Source organism: Nothobranchius furzeri, chromosome 8 (assembly GCF_043380555.1).
Source record: "Nothobranchius furzeri strain GRZ-AD chromosome 8, NfurGRZ-RIMD1, whole genome shotgun sequence".
Lineage (NCBI taxonomy): Eukaryota > Metazoa > Chordata > Actinopteri > Cyprinodontiformes > Nothobranchiidae > Nothobranchius > Nothobranchius furzeri.
The window spans coordinates 62,206,518-62,226,511 of NC_091748.1; the positions used below are offsets into that span (position 1 = coordinate 62,206,518).

Below are 19,994 nucleotides of genomic sequence, written 5' to 3' on the forward strand. Positions count from 1 at the left end.
TCTGTGTCTCCCAGACTTTCACTCCTGAGACCTCCCCTAATTCATCCCCCTCAAAAGATGATTTAAAAGGATTTGTGATTTTAAACTACACTTCTTCTCACACTTTTGTTTTTATTTTCATGTATTTTCTGTTGGTCTTTACATCTGTTTCTTTTCATATCTTCTCCATCGTTGCAAATCTAATCAGCCACCTAAAACCAGGTAAGAATGTGAACCAATGAGAAGAAAGTGATTTCATTTGAGTTATTTTTCCCCACATACCTTGATACTCGTGGTGTTGCACCAAACCGTGCAAACACCAGATCTGTTCTGCTTTCCAATGCACAAAAACAATCTGCCAATACTGTCTCTAGAATGCTGCAACAAAATCAGACTGGATTCAGTTCTGAGTAACGGCATTAGCTTTCATACGTGAGGAAATAAATTAATCTAAGTTTGACTCTAAATCGAACCTTGCCTTAGCGTGTCTCTTATTTCTTCTCTGTTCTGAGTACAAAAGGTTTGCTGCACTGCCAATCCGCCTGCTTCCTTCATCTCCCAGCCCACATGCTTGTTTCCTCTGCAGCTCCTTTGCTGATGGGCCAACAGATCCGGAGATGTAAAAGTGGAGGAGGAGATGGAAGAGAATGCTTTGCACAAGAACCGGGAAACATGTCCTGTCACGGTTTGTGTCAATGCAGCTCAATTGAATTACTTTCAAGCCAATCTGTCACACAGGATTGCAACTGCCTTCCAAGTGTAGAGCATGTTCTGTAAGCCAGAGGATCTATTTTGTGAGGTCTGCTCTTCTCATGCAATCACTTTTGGGTGAAGAAAATGAAAATGTTTTGAAACCATTACCAATGGTTTGTGGTGTTTTTTATGTGGAAATCCAAATGACACATTTTAAGAATATAGAAGTAATCAAACTTGTGTTTTCAATTAGCAAAAACCGATAAGCCATTTTTAAAGTAAACCCACCAAATTTTATTTAGACTGGTATCAGTTCAAGGAAATAATGAAGAAATTAACTTTATTTAAAAAAAATCTGATTTAGCAAATTAACTATTCAGTTGTGAAATTTGGACATTCCAGCCGTTGGAATTTTCTTTTTAACCCTTTAACGTCCTCACCAAGAAAAAAGCAATTAAAGATTCCACTTTTTGCATTTTTGATTTGGCACAATAAGGGGTTTAGTTTGTGTATTCTTACAGGTAAAATAATGATTTGCATTGCAAGGAAAGAAGTAAGGAAATAAAAAGGGAGATAATCCCATACCAGTAGATTCCATTTGATCAGAGGAAATGATCTCGGAAAACAAAAAGTAAATGAAAGAGAAGGTCTCCCTTTCATTTTCCATGTCTTATGAAATAACACACCCCTAGATAATCACCTGTATCCTGCCTAAAGCAAGAATTCGGTCTAGTTCACTAGGCTAGGTGACCCGCACACACATTCAGAGTTGAAACTTAGTTGTGTTCCCAGACAAAAACTCAGCCACCTCAAATTTTCCCAACAAGAACAGAAGCAGACTCTAAATTGAATGAGTAAAACAACCCCTTAAATGAGATTTGTAGATAGAACGAGACATTCCGTTCATGACACTACGTAGCTAGGTTTTCTTCCTGAGAGAGACATTTATGCAGAGGGTGTTACACACAATGGGGTGAGAGGGATTCAGAGGAGTAGTTTGATAGATGAGTTATGATTTAATCCTTTAAAAGGGTGGCCAGAATTTGACTGGTTGAGGATTTTCCAGGTTTGTACATTTCAGATGCGATTAAAACTTTTAATAAAAAAAAACATTTCATTTATTAGTTGCCATCAGTATATGAAGAGCATTTCAAGCATTCTGAAAAAAAACAAACTCAGATGGTACCTTTAAAACTGCACTCATGGAGGCGTAGAAAAAATAATAATAGTAAAACACAAGCACACAGACACCCCACCCCCCACGTAGCATCCAGCAACGAGAGTTAATCTAAACCATATTATTCTGGACATGTGAAAATAATATTGACAAGATCTCCTTTGACCCAGCTGACTTTGAGCAAAAATCTGCACCTTATTGGATTTCTCTGAGGCATTGATTATGACCCGCGAAGCATGTGGTGGAGGTTTTCTGTTTATGATTCAAGCACTGCCCAAAGCAAAAGCTGGTAATGCTGATGGGTTTACGTAGCCGTGCCTTTTCTGTTTTCGTTGGCTCTGTAATCAGTCATTGCAACACTGCTGCGCTTTTGAGCGAGGGATGGTTTGTGCGCCTGACATGTGCAGTCAATTATTTGATAAAAAGATCTAGTAATGTGTTTGTTACAGGAAGAACACTTGTGCTCAGTGTGGGAGATTTTGCAACAACTCTGCAGTGCATTGCTCCATTCTTCCATGTTTTCTTTCCGATAAAAAAAAGTCATCCAAGGGTAGCAAATTCCCCTCATTAAATGAATCAGAATGAGTTTAGCCTGTTTACAAGTACAAAGGGAAAGTGGGAAACACTTTGAATTGAATTAATTGTCTGCACCACCCTCATGAACTGGCAGGACTTTGGATGGAAGTGGGATGAGAGTTCTGGCAACTGCTGCTGACAAAATTTATAGAGGAGATAAACATAAATGACTTCCTGCTCAAGTGTGAGGGAATTATAAGAATGAGCCCCAATCAAAGTTAATGATGTTGTATTAGAGGGCTTTTATTGAGAGAGAGGGAGACAACGCTGATGACTTCTTGCATCCAGAGAAGAGATGGTAAACAAGTGCTGGTAGTTGGTAAAATTTATTGGCTTGCAGGAAAATGATGATCAGCGTGGGCGTGACTTTGGCGTTGTTCTTCATGCACCACGAAGGGGACAAACGTTATTTTTCAACGGGCTGCAACAAAGGTAATTATCTTGAGAGCCTCATTCATATTCAGCCTAAACCATTGCATCTCATAATAAAATGAAGGGACCATCTCAGAAGATTGATCTACATTTTAAATGTACTATGCAGATGTAGAAGGGTTGATAAAAGTGTTTTATTTTTTGCAATTTTACTATTTGACCACAAATGACATTGGTTTAGAATATTTTTTTGCTTGTTCTTGTAAGTTATGCAACCGCAAGTGTTCCCTATGTGGAAATATAATGTGTGTGGATATAAAAACTAACTAAAGGTTAATTGTGACATCCGTTTTGGTAATTATGGTGAAGAAAATTGGTGGAGCGAGTTATGTGGAAACAGTTTGGACTGAAATATTGTGCTTAATGTTTGGTATGGCTGGGAAGACAAGCAGTTCCATTTTAGAGAGACTAAGTTAGAAGCGGGGTGCTTTCATCCATCTCTATTTGTCCCTGAGTCTTATTTAAAGTCCCCAAACATGCTCTGTTCCTGTTCTTTAACCCTCCCACTGCCTTTATGGGTGACCCTGCGAGGAAAGTTGACCATTGAACAGTATTGATGGTTTATCCCTTGAGGTCCACGTGGCAGGGGTGAGGTGGTGCTCACTCCTCACCCCTGCCACATGGACCCAAGGGATAAACCATCAAACCTGCTCAATGGTCAACTTTCCTCGCGGGGTCCTATCCATTAGGACAGTGGGAGGGTTAAAGACCAGGTTTACTGAGAAACATTTTTTTTACTTAACATTTTTGAAAATGATCAGTCACTCTGAGTTTAACATGCAGGCTGAACGTGAAAATAGATCTCCTACCCCTTTTTTCTGCATTATCTTTAATAGAAAATAAATGGAAAAGCGCTCAGTTCAGAAAAGCCTGACAGATCTAGGTCACACCAATTTCGACTCACGATGGAGAAGGATGTTGTTGGTTTAGCATCCAGAAAACAACAGAGAATGTCTTGACTAGTAAAGCTAACCATTAGCATTATCAACTCCACCACACAGACCTCCTTCAGGTTTGTGTCATTTGTGGCAACCAAACATCAACATTGCAAAGCCACCGGAATCAGTGGATAACATGTTGCTGTTATCCAATTAGAGGCAAGATGTCCTACTTAAGATATTAGTTATTAGGAAAAAAAACCTAATCCTGCCACCTGAAGTTGCTTTCTCCTTCAGCTGACTGCATCCTCAAACAGGTGCACCAGAGCTTTTCCCCAGACAGTTACAAGGCACTCATTCCCACTAGAAACCACTGCAAATGTATTACAAATACGAATAAAACTGAATTTTAAAACAAGTTCCCCAAAGATGATTCTACAATTCTCTGCAATAGGCAGATAATAGAACAGATTAAAATCCTTAACAATTTAATATCATAGTAATGTCCACCCCTACTCACATGTACTCGCATATATGTGACTAATTATATGGATAATATGTAGGAAATTTATGCATTTTTATTTAGAGAGTTTGATTGCAAATCTGACTTTTTCAGATGAACTATGATGAAATGGTCAAACTGTGCTGTTATGCTTTGAAAGCTAACCAGCTGAGTGTGTTGATTTCACTTTCTTTTGTTTGCACATCTCTGGAGCAACTGGGGTGGCCCAGTGGATTGGTTACCCTCTTCTGTGCTAATCAGGGGCCTGATGGGGGCAAGCAGGAGGTCTGAGGATGGGGAAGAGTCGTACAGTTGATTTTGGATGGAGCTGTACATTTCTGAGGTGAAATAGATCTATTTGAATCCTTGATTCTCTTGGTAAAAACTGAGTAGTTTGACTGACTCTTGCTATTGGTAGAAGAAAGTATTTGTCAAGATGATTTAATCAATCATACTCAGCTACTAGTAGGGGGATTTCCTCTTACACAAATTTGGCTCTGAGCTTAGCAAACATCTTATCCAGTCTTCACGACTGTGCCTTGAGGACTCGTACATGGATGGCCACAAAAATGCCCATCTAGGGAACAATCTAACAACGTAATGCCAGCAGTTCACCTATTTTCCTCTCAACCTTCAGCCTAAGAGTAATAGACAATAGTTAACATTTTGCAACATCTGCAGCCTTGGGTTCTTGTCCAACATCAGGACAAAATTGTTTCCAATCCAGAAATACTGTAGCAGTCTACAGTTTCCCATTACCTGTCAGTGTCTGTTTTGATTTTTGGATGAGAAGACATATTATTTTCCACTTTAATGACATGATCTCTCAACATTGACTGTCAGCAGTCTGGCAGAGTGATTTCACGTCAACAGAACAGTACTTTCCTTAGTGGAGGGATAAGTAACAGACTCCTCTGAAACAGCAGCAAAATACTTTTGAAAATGTTTATTATTGAATTTTTATTCAGTGTTAAAACTCACAAAAATTAGAAGTTATATTTATTTTCATGCAGATTTGTCATTTTAAACTGTTGACACCAGTTTGTAACCAGTGACTGGTATTTTTGTTGTTTTTTGGATGTGTGACCATGAACAGAGACAATGGAGTTTACTCATTGGATTGTGCATGGGACTGCATCATCGGAGAGGGGAGAGCGGGCAGCAGAGGGCGACAACGCCCTCTGCTGCCCGCGGATAAACAGTCGGAGTAGGAAGTGACGCCACCATCAGTGTCAGCTCTGAAGATGTTTGCAGCCGCAAACGAAACCGTCAGCAAGGTAGGGAGAAACCTTATCTGTGTTTTAAAAAGAACCAAAAATGGAATTTGAAGTCAAACACAGCAAGAACGTACAAAAGATGATTAAAGAAAAATACAGACAACAAGGAACAAAGGACTTCCGCCATTTGGAATGTTTACATCAACAACGCGCCTTCGTTTCAGTTTAAGATGCCAGGTCGAAAACATCACACCAACAAGCCTACAGCTGAAAACACCAATCCGAACCAAGACAGCACAGAGCATAATGGAAAGAACACAGAAAGCACTACTCAAAGAAAGGATAAGAAACGGCGCAACCAAACAGAAGCAAGTGGAGAACGGACTGGAAAGAATATACTTGGACTTAAAAAGGAATTACAAACTTGATGAAAAAGCGGAGGAACAAATTAAAGGGCTCATGATGGAACAACAGGAAAAAGAGTTCACAAAAGTAAAAGAAAGACACATAAAGAAGTTAAACACACTCATCCACAAGAAAAAGAGATAAGAAATACACGATAACACCACACAAAGCTCATGGGTATGTAACCTCTCACAATACAAACTAACAGAAGCAGAAGAAAGCATATTTAAAAAAGATTTAAACTTTTCAGTAACACCAAAGTAAATACCATATGAAGAGTTTATTGTAGCAACAGAAATAGCATGTCAACAGATCACAGATGAGGGAAAGAAAGCAGAACTCAGAAATAATGTAGTTGGGATTTTAAAGAACAGCACAATTCAACAAAGAAATTTTACAAAAGAAGAAAAATCGGCCATGACAGCATTATCCAAAAATGAACAGATTATTATCCTACCGGCAGACAAAGGAAGAACCACGGTGGTAATGGACAAAGAAAAATATAAGCAACAGATGAAACAGATGTTAGAGGACAAAAATACATACAAAATGCTTCCAAAAGACCCAACAGAAACCATTAAGAAAAACTTGAAAAATTACTGAAGCCACTACAAGAAAAAGGCAAAATAACAGAAAAAATGTACAAACACTGGATCCCTATAGCAAACATAGTACCAAGAATATACGGAACTCCAAAAATACACAAACAAAACACCCCACTTAGACCAGTATTAGACAGCATAGGTACACCAACATACAACATGGCAAAAGAAGTCAGCTAAATCATCAGTCCGTTATTAGGTAACACAGATCAACACTGCAAAAATAGCATTGAACTGGAAAAAGAACTAAAAAAGATTACAATAGAAGATAACGACATATTCATCTCACAAGACGTCACAATCCCTGTTCACAAAAACACCAACCCAAAAAACATAGACATAGTAGTTAACAGAAAAAAAAAGTCAGACAGGAAAAAACTTTACACAAAAGAACAAACCTCACAGCAGATGACATATAACAACTGATAGGACAGGTAGCTAACTCCACTTACTTCACATACGATGACACAATATACAGACAATTGGAAGGCTTTGCCATGGGTAACCAGTTATCAGCCACCCTGTGCGAGTTTTTCGTGGAAGACCTGGAACATAAAGCCATAGCCACTGCCCCCCCAAACTGCAAAATAAAACTATGGAAATGCTACGTAGACGACATACCTGCTCACATGTATTTTAGACTCAATTTTTATGGTTATATGTTACAAAGCCGCCAATATTTTTGACAGCTGGACATCATTTAATTCATTTTAAACAACATTTAGACAGATATGTCCATAGATTAATGGTACAACTAAGACCAAAAGCGAAACATGACAAGACTGAAAGAATAAAAAAATAAAACACATACTTTATCAGAACTGCACAAATGACAAATAGCTAGACGAGAAAGCCAGCATAAAATCCTGTTTTGTAAAAATCCTGTCGGAAGATGTAGGTTTTGAGTTTGCTTTTGAGAAGGAATGAATCTGGAGTTAGACGCAGGTCAGTGGGGAGTTTGGTCCAGAGCATAGGAGCTGCCACTGAAAAAGAATGATCACCCCAATGCTTGTCCCTGGACCAAGGAGGTTCCAGGAAAAGCTTGTCTGATGACCTTGTTGTGCATGTCTGCTGACGTAGGCATAAGGTACACCAAATTAACTGATTGCAAACTTTCAATTATCCTATTTGGGGATATTGTGTGTATACAACACATTCTCACACCCAAGCCATCAAAGTATGGCGCGTGTGACCAAACCTTAATGTATGTCGAATCGGGATGCCCCAGCGCGTCAGGAGACGACGATCTGGGACACGTTGGGTCAAGTGTCTCCGCTGGCGTCACTGTTTGACGCGCACGTCACACTGACATTGTTCGACTATTCAACCTTCCCCTCACCCCAATCCTAGCCTTAAGGTCCATAAACTGTGACCTTATGGTTAGGATTGGGGTGACGGGAAGGTTAAGTAGTTCACAAGTAGATCTAATGTCCGTCTCACCACCGGCGTTGGATACCGACGCTCTGGGACGCTGCGTCAGCTGTTTGTCCCTGATCATCATCTCCTGACACGCTGGGGCATCCCGAATCGCCATATATTGAGGCTTGGTCACACCCGTCATATTTTTATGCGTTGGGCGTGAGAATGTGTTGGTGTATAACCTGTAACCGGAGGGTGGCAGGTTTGAGCCCAATTGTCATAATCGTTGGGAAAGACACTTGTCCTGAAATCCAGCCTTGCCTGCTGGTGGTGATCAGAGGGATCGTGTAAAGCTGACATAGTGTTGTAGATGGTTTTTCAGCTTTCTATTCAAGAGAATATGGGCACTAGTCTTAGTGCCGAAAAGCTGGAGGCATGCGGAGTGTACAGATAAAACTCCATCTGATTTGTCACTACTGGGTTTCAAGCTACTCAGAGCAGATGACTCCAACGAGAAGTCAGAAATGAGAACTGAATGGAGTAACTGGGGAGTTTTTAGAATATTAGACTCAATTCAGACTCATTATCTTATGTCAAATCATTACATCATCATTGGTGTCGTTGAGTAACAAATTACCCATCAGTGGATTCAACAAGAGGGTTTGGCAACGGAATAACACCAAAAATTCCTGCAATATAGAGAACAAGGTGTTGGAACTGACTGCAGTTGTTGCGTAGTTTAACTATTTTTGCATGTGGAGTCATTGGAATACCTGGAATCACAATGAACATAAAGGTTTGACACTAAAAAGAAAAGCTAAAATTAAAATTTGTATACAGCAGTGTTGGGACAATAGTCAAGCTGGAGAAAGTAATTTATCAAGTTCTCCGAGTACAGTCCTGAGTCTTTGACTTCTTCCATCAGTCTTCCAACAATCCTGGAATGATTCTCCAGTATTTAATTTTATTTCTAATGAAAACTTTTAATAAAAGGGCTGTTATGAAAAATTAAATTACAGTTTTACAAGCCAAAAATCACAAGGAAAGATCAAATCAAATCTATTTTATTTATATGGCACATTTAAAAACCACCCAAATTGACCAAAGTGCTGAAAGATGCAAATATTCTTAAAATTTGCATTAACTTCTGAACACATTTTCAATTCTAGTTTTTCATTAGGTGCCAGATAGCAACATTTCTTCCAAAGCATTGAGTCTTTTCTATATAAATGTCTTGAATGTGTTGAATTTAATCTTGACTAAAGCTGATTTAGTAGATTTTACAAGCCGATTATTACAGATCGCACAGCATTTTTTACGTCAGTGTGGCTTCCTGTCCTGCGCATCAATGGGACAATATCAAAAATCCACAACTTCCTTTTAACAGGAAGAAAAATCGGGCTCAGGTTGGGAGGCTTCTGCCTCTGCAGACTGGGGTTGGAAAAGACAGGAAGGAGACAGACAGACGACCACGGGAGGACTAGGTCGGGCGTTATTTATATGGGAAGGAAAAAAGATAAAACATTGGGAACGGCATCAATAATTGCCAATATTCATATGTGGAGAGTAAAGAGAGACAGCAGAGTAAGGAAACATATGATTAAAAAAAATGTGTTGTGCCACTAAATTCACTGTATGGAAACAGAAATGTCTCAGTTATACCTGGATTTTACACCGTTGGTAAAGGCATCATTATTTTATTTTCTTGCGGCTTTTGAAAGCGTCTCCTGTTATGGCAGACTCACTGTATAGGTGTACATTTCAGTGCTACACACAGCGTGTGGAACTGTGTTGGTTTGCTGACTCCTAACAAATGCTCCTTCATTAAAAGTGCTTCAAGTAGAACTCACCAGAGACAGACTGTTTCTGTTCTGGAGTCTTGGTCCAACATCACTAATTAGGTGCCAGGAATCTTTGGTACCAGCTCTACCGCTGGTGCTCCTTCACTCGTCCACAAAGCCGTAAGGCTCAGCGGGCATCACAGGGGCCTGAAGATCTGTGTGAGGCAACGGAGCACAGTGACCATGTTGCCATAGTGGGTGACTGTTTTACTCAGCTGAGCTTTGCATCATTATTGGCCCCAAACATCAGGGTCTGATGGTCTCACAAATTAAGGGGCAATTAAGGCATTGGAACATCTTAGGGATCAAAGCAGGCTACAGGAGCAAAAGCCACTTCGGATGTTTAGAAAGGAGCAATAAAGAAGAGCCGGACCAATGAAAATATGTTGTTTCTTATTATTTCAAAGTGAAACAAAGAAAGGGTTGTCCTTAAAAGGGTTGGGAACTGTTTAAACAATTGAATAAGAAGAAACAATATAGTTGTTATTCCACCACAAACAGTTTTTTTGGGGGGTTTTGCACAGTATGGCACGGTTTGGGGTGGGAGTCTCATTTTTCTAGCTTGTCAAAGATGAGAGATTGAAAAGAGAAAAGGATTAGATGGGATCCAGTCTGCGGAGAGCTTCGCTGCTCCGAGCCACCTCTGAGATTCTTGCATCTCGCTAATTTCCATCAACACAACCGAGAATAAACAACAGCTTTCATCATCTCTCAATTTAGTCTCCCTGCCTTGTGCTTGGCGGTAGCTCATGCCAATCTGAAAGCAGTCAAACAGTTTCTACAGTGAAATGGGCTCCTTGGATTAAAATGTAATTTGCTACAGTTAATGAAAATGCATTTTGCATTAACACATGGGTGCTTATTAAGTCGGGCTTTGGGATGTGAGATGTGGGCTTTGAAAAAAAAAAAAGAACCAGCGATTCTTTAATGTTTGCAGATGGGCTCTGCTGCTTCCAGAGAAATGCAATAGCTCTGACTAATTTAATTTTGACATTCATGTAACAGTATCTGCCTGAGTGCGTGTGGACCTGTTTACCTTAGGTGCAAGGATGAATTTTAAAGTCCTAGGTGTGTGAGCATGTGGCTATTTTCCTGTATGCACTTAAAAAACTTAGCAGCATTTTGTCATTTCCCCACTCATTTCAGTAAGGCGTCCACCTGTTCTGCCCTGGTCTCTCAAGCAACAGTCACACATCAAACAAGCTTTTGAGTTAAACCTAAAGTCAGTTGTTGACTGTAAAAAGTCAAACATCTGTGTGGCACAGCAGTTTGCTAGGCAGCCACGCCTGTCTTATTAGGATTGTGCGTAACCACATCTTTCTGAGTGCCATGTTACTTACGGAAATATGCCCAAATCACCCTCAGACTTGTGACACCCACATGCTAATATTTCTATATCTATTTCAGCAAATGCACCCTATGTGAGCGTGTGTCTCTGGAGAACATCTGTGTGGGTATGTTTGTCACTCCCTGAGCCCATTTGTCTGAGGGGGCATATCTTCTTGTCAGAGGAAAGGTTTTGGGTGAATGTGAGTGTGTTCACATAGATCTGCATGCTTTACCATTCTTCCCACAGACCCCAGCAGCACACAGGCATTAATTTGTACATGCAATACAATGTGTGCACGCTCATTAGGCTTGCTCTGTTGCATGAGAGCATTGTAACAGGCTACGGGTTAGGTTATATCCGCTGGGAGGCTGTGTGTGACTTGTGTGTGTTGGGGTTTGCTGAGAATGTTTTTGGCCCTCTGTGTGCAAATGTATCTGTCTGGGAGCATTTGTCTGTCTGACTATCCCTTGTGTGTGTGTGTGTGTGTGTGTGTGTGTGTGTGTGTGTGTGTGTGTGTGTGTGTGTGTGTGTGTGTGTGTGTGTGTGTGTGTGTGTGTAAAGAAGAACTTGTGGCTTGTCTCGCCTCTCTGGCGCGAGGAGAGTTTTGCCTTGGTGTTGGTTGGAATGAACTTTTAGGTTCCCAGTATAATTTGTTTTGGGAAATAATCTTATGAGCAAAAGCCTTTAAGAATTCCTCCAAAGGAAGTCTACAAACCACAGCATGAACTTGCTTTCCATCAATAGTAAGTACATTTTATTTATATGGCACTTATCACAGTCATCGAATCACAAAGTGATTCACATGGATCAAAACAAAATAAAGCATAATGATCTCAAAAGATTAACATCAGAAATAATTAAGTCATAAAATTATAAAATATCATCAAATAAATGAAAGATGATTACAAATTTGAGTTAAAAATAAGGAAAAAAAACATTTATATAAAAGCAGCTCTAAATAAAAGGGTCTTTAGCTGTTTTTTAAAAGTGTCCAGACTGTCAATGCTGCGTAAGGATAAAGGAAGATCATTCCAGAGTCGGGGTGCAACAGTCTGGAAGGAGCGATCACCTCGACTTTTATGTCTGGTCTTTGGAACTTCTAGAAGGTTCTAGTGTGTGGTAGGGGCTGCATGACTTAAACTCTTTTAAAGGAGAGAATCAAGTAATGAAAGTCTAGTCTACTTTGACTAATCATTGATGACGTCATATAAACTAACACATTTTCACAACCAAAGCGTCTAAAACTGATGATGGTGAACAAGCATTTGTTTCCGAGGACTCCATTTTGTCGGTCATAATCACGTGACAGCAACTAGTCAATGAAAGGCAAAAAAAAGTAACTACAGAGCAGTGAAGTCGACTAGTTGATACAACCCCTAGTGTGTGGACCTAAGGCTTTAACAGTTCAGTAATATAGGGAGGAGCTTGACCATGAAGAGCATTGAAAGTTACAGTCAGGATTCTAAAATGTACTCTAAAGGTAACGGGTTACCAGTGCAGAGACATTAGAATAGGAGTGATTTGAGCTCTTCTGTTTGCTCCAGTTAGGAGCCTCGCTGCAGAGTTCTGCACCAACTGGAGGGGGTCAAGGGCTGTTTCGTTAAAACATATGAAGAGTGTGTTACAGTAATATAGACAGAAGGAGGTTTGATCCCAACCTTTGCAGTTTGGAGATATACCTCAATTGATTAAAATGGTTTTGGACCAATGTGTTTGATCAATTCCCATTGAGAGATTAAAGCTTTGTGTTGACTAAATCACATCAATCTTTTAAAGTTGACTTTACCATTTTACATTTGCCAAAATTAAATAATTTATTTAATATTTCTTTTTATTCCTTCTTATCCAAATTGGAGTCGTGGTGGTAACTCACTGAGGGGGAATTCAATCCCTCTAGTGAGTTTGGACTCTGGCCCAGGGTCTCCTCTCAGTGGTAGGTGACTGAAAAGCTAGGCGTCATCCTGATCAGATAGCAACACCTTCTCAGCTGTCTGTTTGATGCAGACGTGCAGCGGATTTACTCCCAAGCTCCCTCTACATGACAGATGCTGAGACCCACCATTGTATGGAGAAAACACATTTAAGCCACCTTTATCTAGAGCACACAATTGACTAATTAAAACAGAAATTAAAATATAAAACATGAATCCTTTAATGCATTTTACCAAACCTCTCTTCTAAATTTTCCACTTTTAATCTTTTTTCTAGCCTAGTGAACTAGACCAAATTCTTGCTTTGCAAAGAATGGTCTAGGCATGCTCCATTGGAACCTCAGCAGCTCCTACCAGGACTCTGGCTAGCCAATCACAACTCTCTAGAGGGGTTTCAAACACATAAAGAGCTGTGATTGGTCCATAAGGGTGGGCCAATCATAGTGCTCTATCTGCTTAGTGAACAAATCACAGAGCTTTATCCGCTTTGTGGGCCAATCAGGGCACTCTATATGCCTGGTGGGTGGGATGATGCAACAGAGTGAAACAAGAGTATGTCACATCCATTGTCCAGTGGAATGCGGAGATTATTTGAAAGACAACAGTAGAACCCGCCCCACAACCGAGAGCCGTCAATGGAGCATGGCCAAACTAAATAATACATTTATTTAGTCTGGCTTGCCAGGCTATCTTTTTTCTAGAAATGAATCAATTCCTGTTCAAGATAATTTCCCTTAAAGATTATGTGGTCAAATGTGGGTACTGCAGTCCATTCTTTAAGCTAAAGTTCTCACTCCGGTTCTGAGTTTAATGGCTGTTGCCAGTTACAGATCAGCACCAGAAGGTTCTAGATGACAAGCAGAGATGAGTCATACACAGTAAGTTGATAAGTAAATACATTGTCATATGTGGTGTTAGCACTCGGGTGTTTTATGGCAGGGAGCACTCACAACACTTATTATGGTATTTTACCTGGTATTGCAGGAAGTGTTATTTGCCATCTTGCTATTATATATTAGTTCTGAGCAACTCATTAAAGGAAGTAAAATGACTCATTATTAATTTCACACTTACATTTCACTGTAATATCGAAGTGTTGGTAATTGAAAAAGTAGCTTGAGATATTTTTAGAGCTGACTATTTGCTTCTAAATCATCGTTGACTTTGTTAGCTCAATGTTAGCCTCTAGACTGCTTCATCCGATATTAGAGTAAAACACAAACCCGCTGTGGCTTCTTAGGATAACAAGAAACAACTTCTGGGTTGCTCCTGTTTACTGGCTTCAGTTCTTTAAACAACTTTGGAGCCTTTTCCCCTCTGGTACGAATTATACAATGCCTGTACTGCAGTGTAGCTCACTGCAGATTCGGTAACCCCACAAATTCACAGAGTGTTAACAGTAATGTCCTGTCTTTGTTCTTTTCAAAAGGAGAAAAACTGACAACTGAAATTTGTTTCAGCTTAATCGTATTTCTAACTAGCCTGACCAGCCAGCCCAATGCTTCCTTATGGGAAGTAATGGGTCTGGGAACTCTTCTATTCAAACAACCCCACCCCCTGAGAATTCTAACCGAGCCAATCAGCGATGAGCAGCGTACGTCAAACACCACGCCGCTCAACTTCTTATAAAAAACAAAGATGGTGTCTAAGTTTGCTCGGCTCTTTCCTCTGTTCTAAATGACTTTTACATGTCTTTAAAACCACAATAAGAACCGCTAAAAGCCTTTCTTCTAAAGAAAGACGTTTGAGCCGTCGCCAGACGCCATTTTTGACTACAGCTAAAAAACGTCAGCGTTGTGTGGTACAGTCTGCATTTCTGCCTTTTTTCTGATTGGTTATTTTTGAGCTGGCTAGTCCCACCCCTCATGTGTTTCTCTGCCTGTGAGTAACCAGACTAGTTCTCTGTGCAGAATTAAACAGAAGACAACTCTGGCAGGTCAGGCTAATGAGACATTAGACTGTTTAGAGATTATTTCACAGTAGAATTCTTACAAATTGCACCCTTAAGGACCCTCATTATCCAGTTATATTCATATGATTTAAAATGCTATAGTGGTGAAAGAGCCAAGGAGCAAGTTCAAACCCTAACCCCTAACTAGTTATGGATAAAGTAAAAGCCTTGAGCTAGGTCAGTCCTCTTACCTCCTGGTCATTCTTTATTTATTGAAACTTGACCGTGACACTGAGCCTTGAACATGAATTAACACTTGCTGACGTGCAAACCCCGTTCTGCATTAGGAAGCACTTGGCACATCCTAAGTAACGACAGGTCTTCAGCAGCCATCTTTAGGTTAATAACACCAGACACCCCTGACTTAAATATTCACGTGACTGAGGGGGTGAAAGGTGTTATCACTTCAATCCTTTTTCATGTTAAAAACTGTGCCTATGTGGGAAAATACTATTAAAAAGAAAATACCTGGCTAGCGAGCCAATCAGAATAAGACATACTATCTACTTTTAATATTTGCTTTGGATTAATTGAATTGAGTTTGAATGCGGCAAAGCGGCTCTTTGGACCTCCTATAATGGCTCTTAATTACTTTGGTTGGAAATAATAAAGACAATATCTTTAATTAGAAATGCAATAGAAAGTGCAAGATTAAAGAACTTTCCTAAAATTTTTATGGAATATTTCAAATTCTATAACAGAATATTAGCAGCAATAGCGCCAGTAAGATTTTTAGATATGTGTTTTGTCTACAAATATCAACATCTGATGAAAAAAAACTGCCTACTTATACCTAATAATAGAAAGAAAATGGTGGCAATGCAAAGTAAATATTTAACACAGAGAAAAAGAAGATGTCTAACTTTAATCTAATAATTCTGACTTATTTCTCAGAAACGCTAGTGGCCCTGATCGTCTTCTGTCGATGTTTCTCTGTAATTTTGTTCCTAAAACTGTTGCAGCTCTAAAGAAGCGTTTAATCTGGATGAATGAGGTGAAAAACAGCTCTTTGGACTTGCAGACCCCTGGTATGCCAAACACTTGGATTCACATTAGTCCGTACCTAATGTCTGACCGTTTAGGGTGTCTCAGCTCTGGTGGTAATTCATGTGTACAATCCGAGATGCTGACACAAACAACTCTGTCTGCACATGGAGCTTAAAATAAAGCTGTTAATAAAGATGTCTGAGGTGACAGATCACCACGCGAAGTTGGAGGAACAGAGACCAGAGACCATGCTGTTCTCACAGGTGGGGGTGGGGCTCGGTTTTGTGGAGAAGCTACCAATGAGGTGCACGTTATGGGAAAGTGAAGCATCACAGAGTGTAAAAGGATCCGCCCTAACATTACATCGGCATCACAGGTCTATCCATCTCATTGACAGCTCAGTGGTGTCAAATACCAGGGGGTGTGACACTGCTGACACCGAAGTGTGCTCTAGTCACATACGCACACATTAATTACTAGAGCCTTAAAGACTAGAGCCCCGTCTCACATCTGGGGTGGGGGTGTTAGGCGGTGTCCACAGTTCGGGGGGTCGGGTCTAGCAGGAACGATGAGTGGGGGCCTTCTCACTAAACTCATCTTTGCTGCCTTCTGGCACTCGTGAGGTCAAGATCGTAAAACTCCAGAATGTACAGTTGCTGGGGTTGCAGGGGATCCACGGGGCCTCTGGCCTATTTGTATCCATTGGTGTGTCAACATTCTTGGTTGTTTGTGTACATGCTTTTATTTTATGTTTTGCAGATTGTCCCATAAATGCAGGGAGGGGAAAGGGTAGCCTTGTTTTTTGTACATATTGCGTTTTACAAGTGTAAAGGTTTAAATAAGGATGACAAATTTGTTATCTGTAAATGTCTGTGCATGGGTGGTGGAAAAGATCTTCCAGCAGCTGGGACTTCACCAAGCTTCAGCTGACCATGTCTCCGCCACTTATTCTCGTCTTGTGAGGCTGTGATGAAATTTCCACATGTGGTAAATCAGACATGGTTGATGGTAGCTGTCCTCGGCACACACACTTAAAGAACACTCTACGAGACAAAAAAAAAAAAAAACCTCTGAAAAAATGTATTACAAAATATTTTAAGCTATTTTATGAGATTAAAGCGTGAATGATTTTATTTTTGCAGGGAATTCATTTTTCCACAACTCTAGAAACTTGGTAACAAGTCGTCTTTTGGAGACGACTTAAGAAAACATCAGAATGTGTCAATATTCCTTCATTAATGGGCAATCGCTGATGATGAGGGTGTCACTTCACTGCAACATGCTCTCCTTGAGCTGCAAATCGAACACAGCAAATAAACATAGTGCACCCCCCCGCTTTTTTCAGACATAAGTGGTAGTGAACATTGCTTTCTGTTTCGGTATTCATCTTTCTTTATGTTTTTGCCCTCACCCTCCCTATTTTAGTATTGTGTTGGCAGTGGATGGTGACGATGGGATGGGTTGGATCTATAATGGATTTGTCTTGGGGAGCACAATGGGAGGGGAGATCGTTGTTAACATTATAAGGTATCGATTGCCTGAACTCCATCTGCCAAGGCTCTGTCACACGGCAGCCATTACTCACAGCAGTCAGCCTCATCACCAACACACACACACACACACACACACACACACACACACACACACACACACACACACACACACACACACACACACACACACACACACACAGCTGACTGTAACAGTCATGTTTATGCAGGCACACTGTTCATTTTTTATGACCCTTTCAACCTCCCTTGCATCTTGCCATTTTTGTAACTGAGTCTTAATTGTATTTAATCTTCTCTTACAGGCGGTCTGTGAGAGGACGTGAATGCTGCTCAGATCTGGGGATAGCTCTTTGTTTGTGCTGATTCATAATTGTGCACAAGAGATCCTGAGAACAGCAATAAATAACTTGTGTGAAAAAAATGGCACCTGAGTTTGTCCAAATGCAAATGGAGACACTGACAGGGTCAAGAAAAAAAATTAATAGGGAACTCAAAACTAATAACAGCCAATAACAAGGGGTGGAAATCAGGACAACAGAAGGACGATCTGACCAGGAGATTGAATTCCAGTGTAACATCCAGACAGGGTCAGTTTTGACCTATACATTGACCACATAGCGACCGGTCACCTACAGACATAATTCCACTATCTGAGTGGAGCTGCTACTCCATCTTCTAACTCCCAGAAGATTCTGCTGTGCTTGTTGACAGTCCATGAGGACAAGATTGTCAAACTTATCTCAGAATGCAGGATTCCACACTCAGAATGAAAAATGAACTTTTACATCTCATAAGTTAAATAATCATAAATAATCATATGGTTGAATGAACCAGATGTTAAATGAATAAATGATAATAATGTTTGAATAATCTGTGCCTAATTCAGTGAAGTTGAAATGAATATTATTGCTTACAATGAAACATTTATATGTTATGATCAGTAATGTATAATATAACAAGTTAATCATTGTCTACACTCATACACAATGTTCCTAAGATGAAAATTACAGTTAAGGTCACATATCACATAGGTTTAAAGATTCTTTATCCACAGAACAAGAACATCTTGTATCTGGAAGGTGTGGTTTCTGAGGGATGTTTGGTAACGCCGATAAACATTTGCAGAAATGATAAACTCTAGATCATTAGAACTAGAGTGACTGCAGAGTTACTCAGTTTCCAGCTGACACTCCGAAGTGGCCAATTCGGAACCAGCCTCTTTTGAAAAATCTCTTTGACACACAGCCAAACCTGTTTGCATGCAGTAAGCCGCACGACTCCTTAAGAGTCCATCCGTCTTAGGCGAAACAACCTTCATGCCTGTTGTGATTCGGGAGACGACTCTGGACTGACCTGGTCACATTGGGGTTAATCTACGAACTTCAATGCCTTTGGGTTACCAGACCCTCCTGACATCTCGGATCCAAAAGAGAGTCTCCATCAGGGTACGTAGACACAACAACATTGCGTCTGATGCTGTTCCATAAATCATCAACTCTCTAGTTTATAGCAGACAACAAATTCTTTTACACCCAGAACTCACGGTTTCTTCCAGATACAAAGGTTCTGATATACATCTACTTTACACCATCTTCACACATCATTATTCATAGCTCGTTATGAATTGTAATTAGTCTAGAAAATAAAGTTTATTTTTACTTATATACTTGACTCTGTCTGAATTAATACGAAGTGTGTGTATGATCCCTGAGCAGGGGCGTCGGACTGGGGGGGGAAAGGGTACCGTTTACCCAGGGCCCACTGCAGGGAGGGGCCCTGAGACAGCTTTGAATAAAAATGTTTTATTGTTGTTGTTTTTTTCCCCCCAACTTACTTAATGTCTTAATAAACTTCCCTTTACCTGGATAAAGAGGTTAAGAAACACAATTTCGCCTTAAAAATAATAACTGAATAATCTCTGAGGCATCTATCACCCCTTAAAAATGTGCAAAGTGGTTTAGTCCACACCAGCGGCCAGGGGCTGCACGGCCGCATGTACAGCTAATGAGACATCGCAGATGCCGACAGCCAGAGCTGGAGGCAGGAGAGTCAGTCATGTCTTTTCCCAAGAAAGGGAAATCTGGCTTCCAGAAAAGAAAAGAAAAGAAAAGAAAAGAAGGAGAAGGAGAAAAAGTTAATTGAACAGAAGCAAGTATTGACTAGGTTTTTCAAGAAGGAAGGTGAGCAGCAGCAGAACACAGTTTTAGCTGATATTAGCTAGCTCTCAGAAGCTGCATTCATGTTAGGTGTTCAGTGTTAAACGCCTTTAGTTTCACCATCAAGATCAAATATAAATTAATTAGTGTTATCAGTGAAAACACTAATTTATATATATATATATATATATATATATAAATCAGAATTATTATCGCGGGTGGCCGCCACCAATTACTTCGCGGACCTCGCAGTAAAAACAGGTTCACTCTGTGTGGATATTTCAGCTCCTTCCCAGTCATGGACCAAGACAAACTTGGTATCGATGGATTCGTGGTAATCTCAGGAATGTGAAGCTGCCACTCTTTTTCGTATAGCATGATGACACTGGTGTTAGAGGTTTGTTATTGACTTGGTTAGATATTTTAAGCCTATTTTAAATTTCTTTATATTTGATCTTGAAAACGGA

At 40.1% G+C, this 19,994-nt stretch overlaps 1 long non-coding RNA gene across 1 annotated transcript; it reads left to right on the forward strand.

Annotated features, from left to right (window-relative positions):
* Nucleotides 1–3,520: 3,520 nt before the first annotated feature.
* On the forward strand, nt 3,521–19,655 carry LOC139071564 (uncharacterized). The gene is made up of 3 exons (XR_011521408.1): nt 3,521–4,580; nt 5,334–5,514; nt 17,674–19,655. It is a non-coding gene; the product is annotated as an uncharacterized lncRNA (long non-coding RNA).
* Nucleotides 19,656–19,994: the final 339 nt, after the last annotated feature.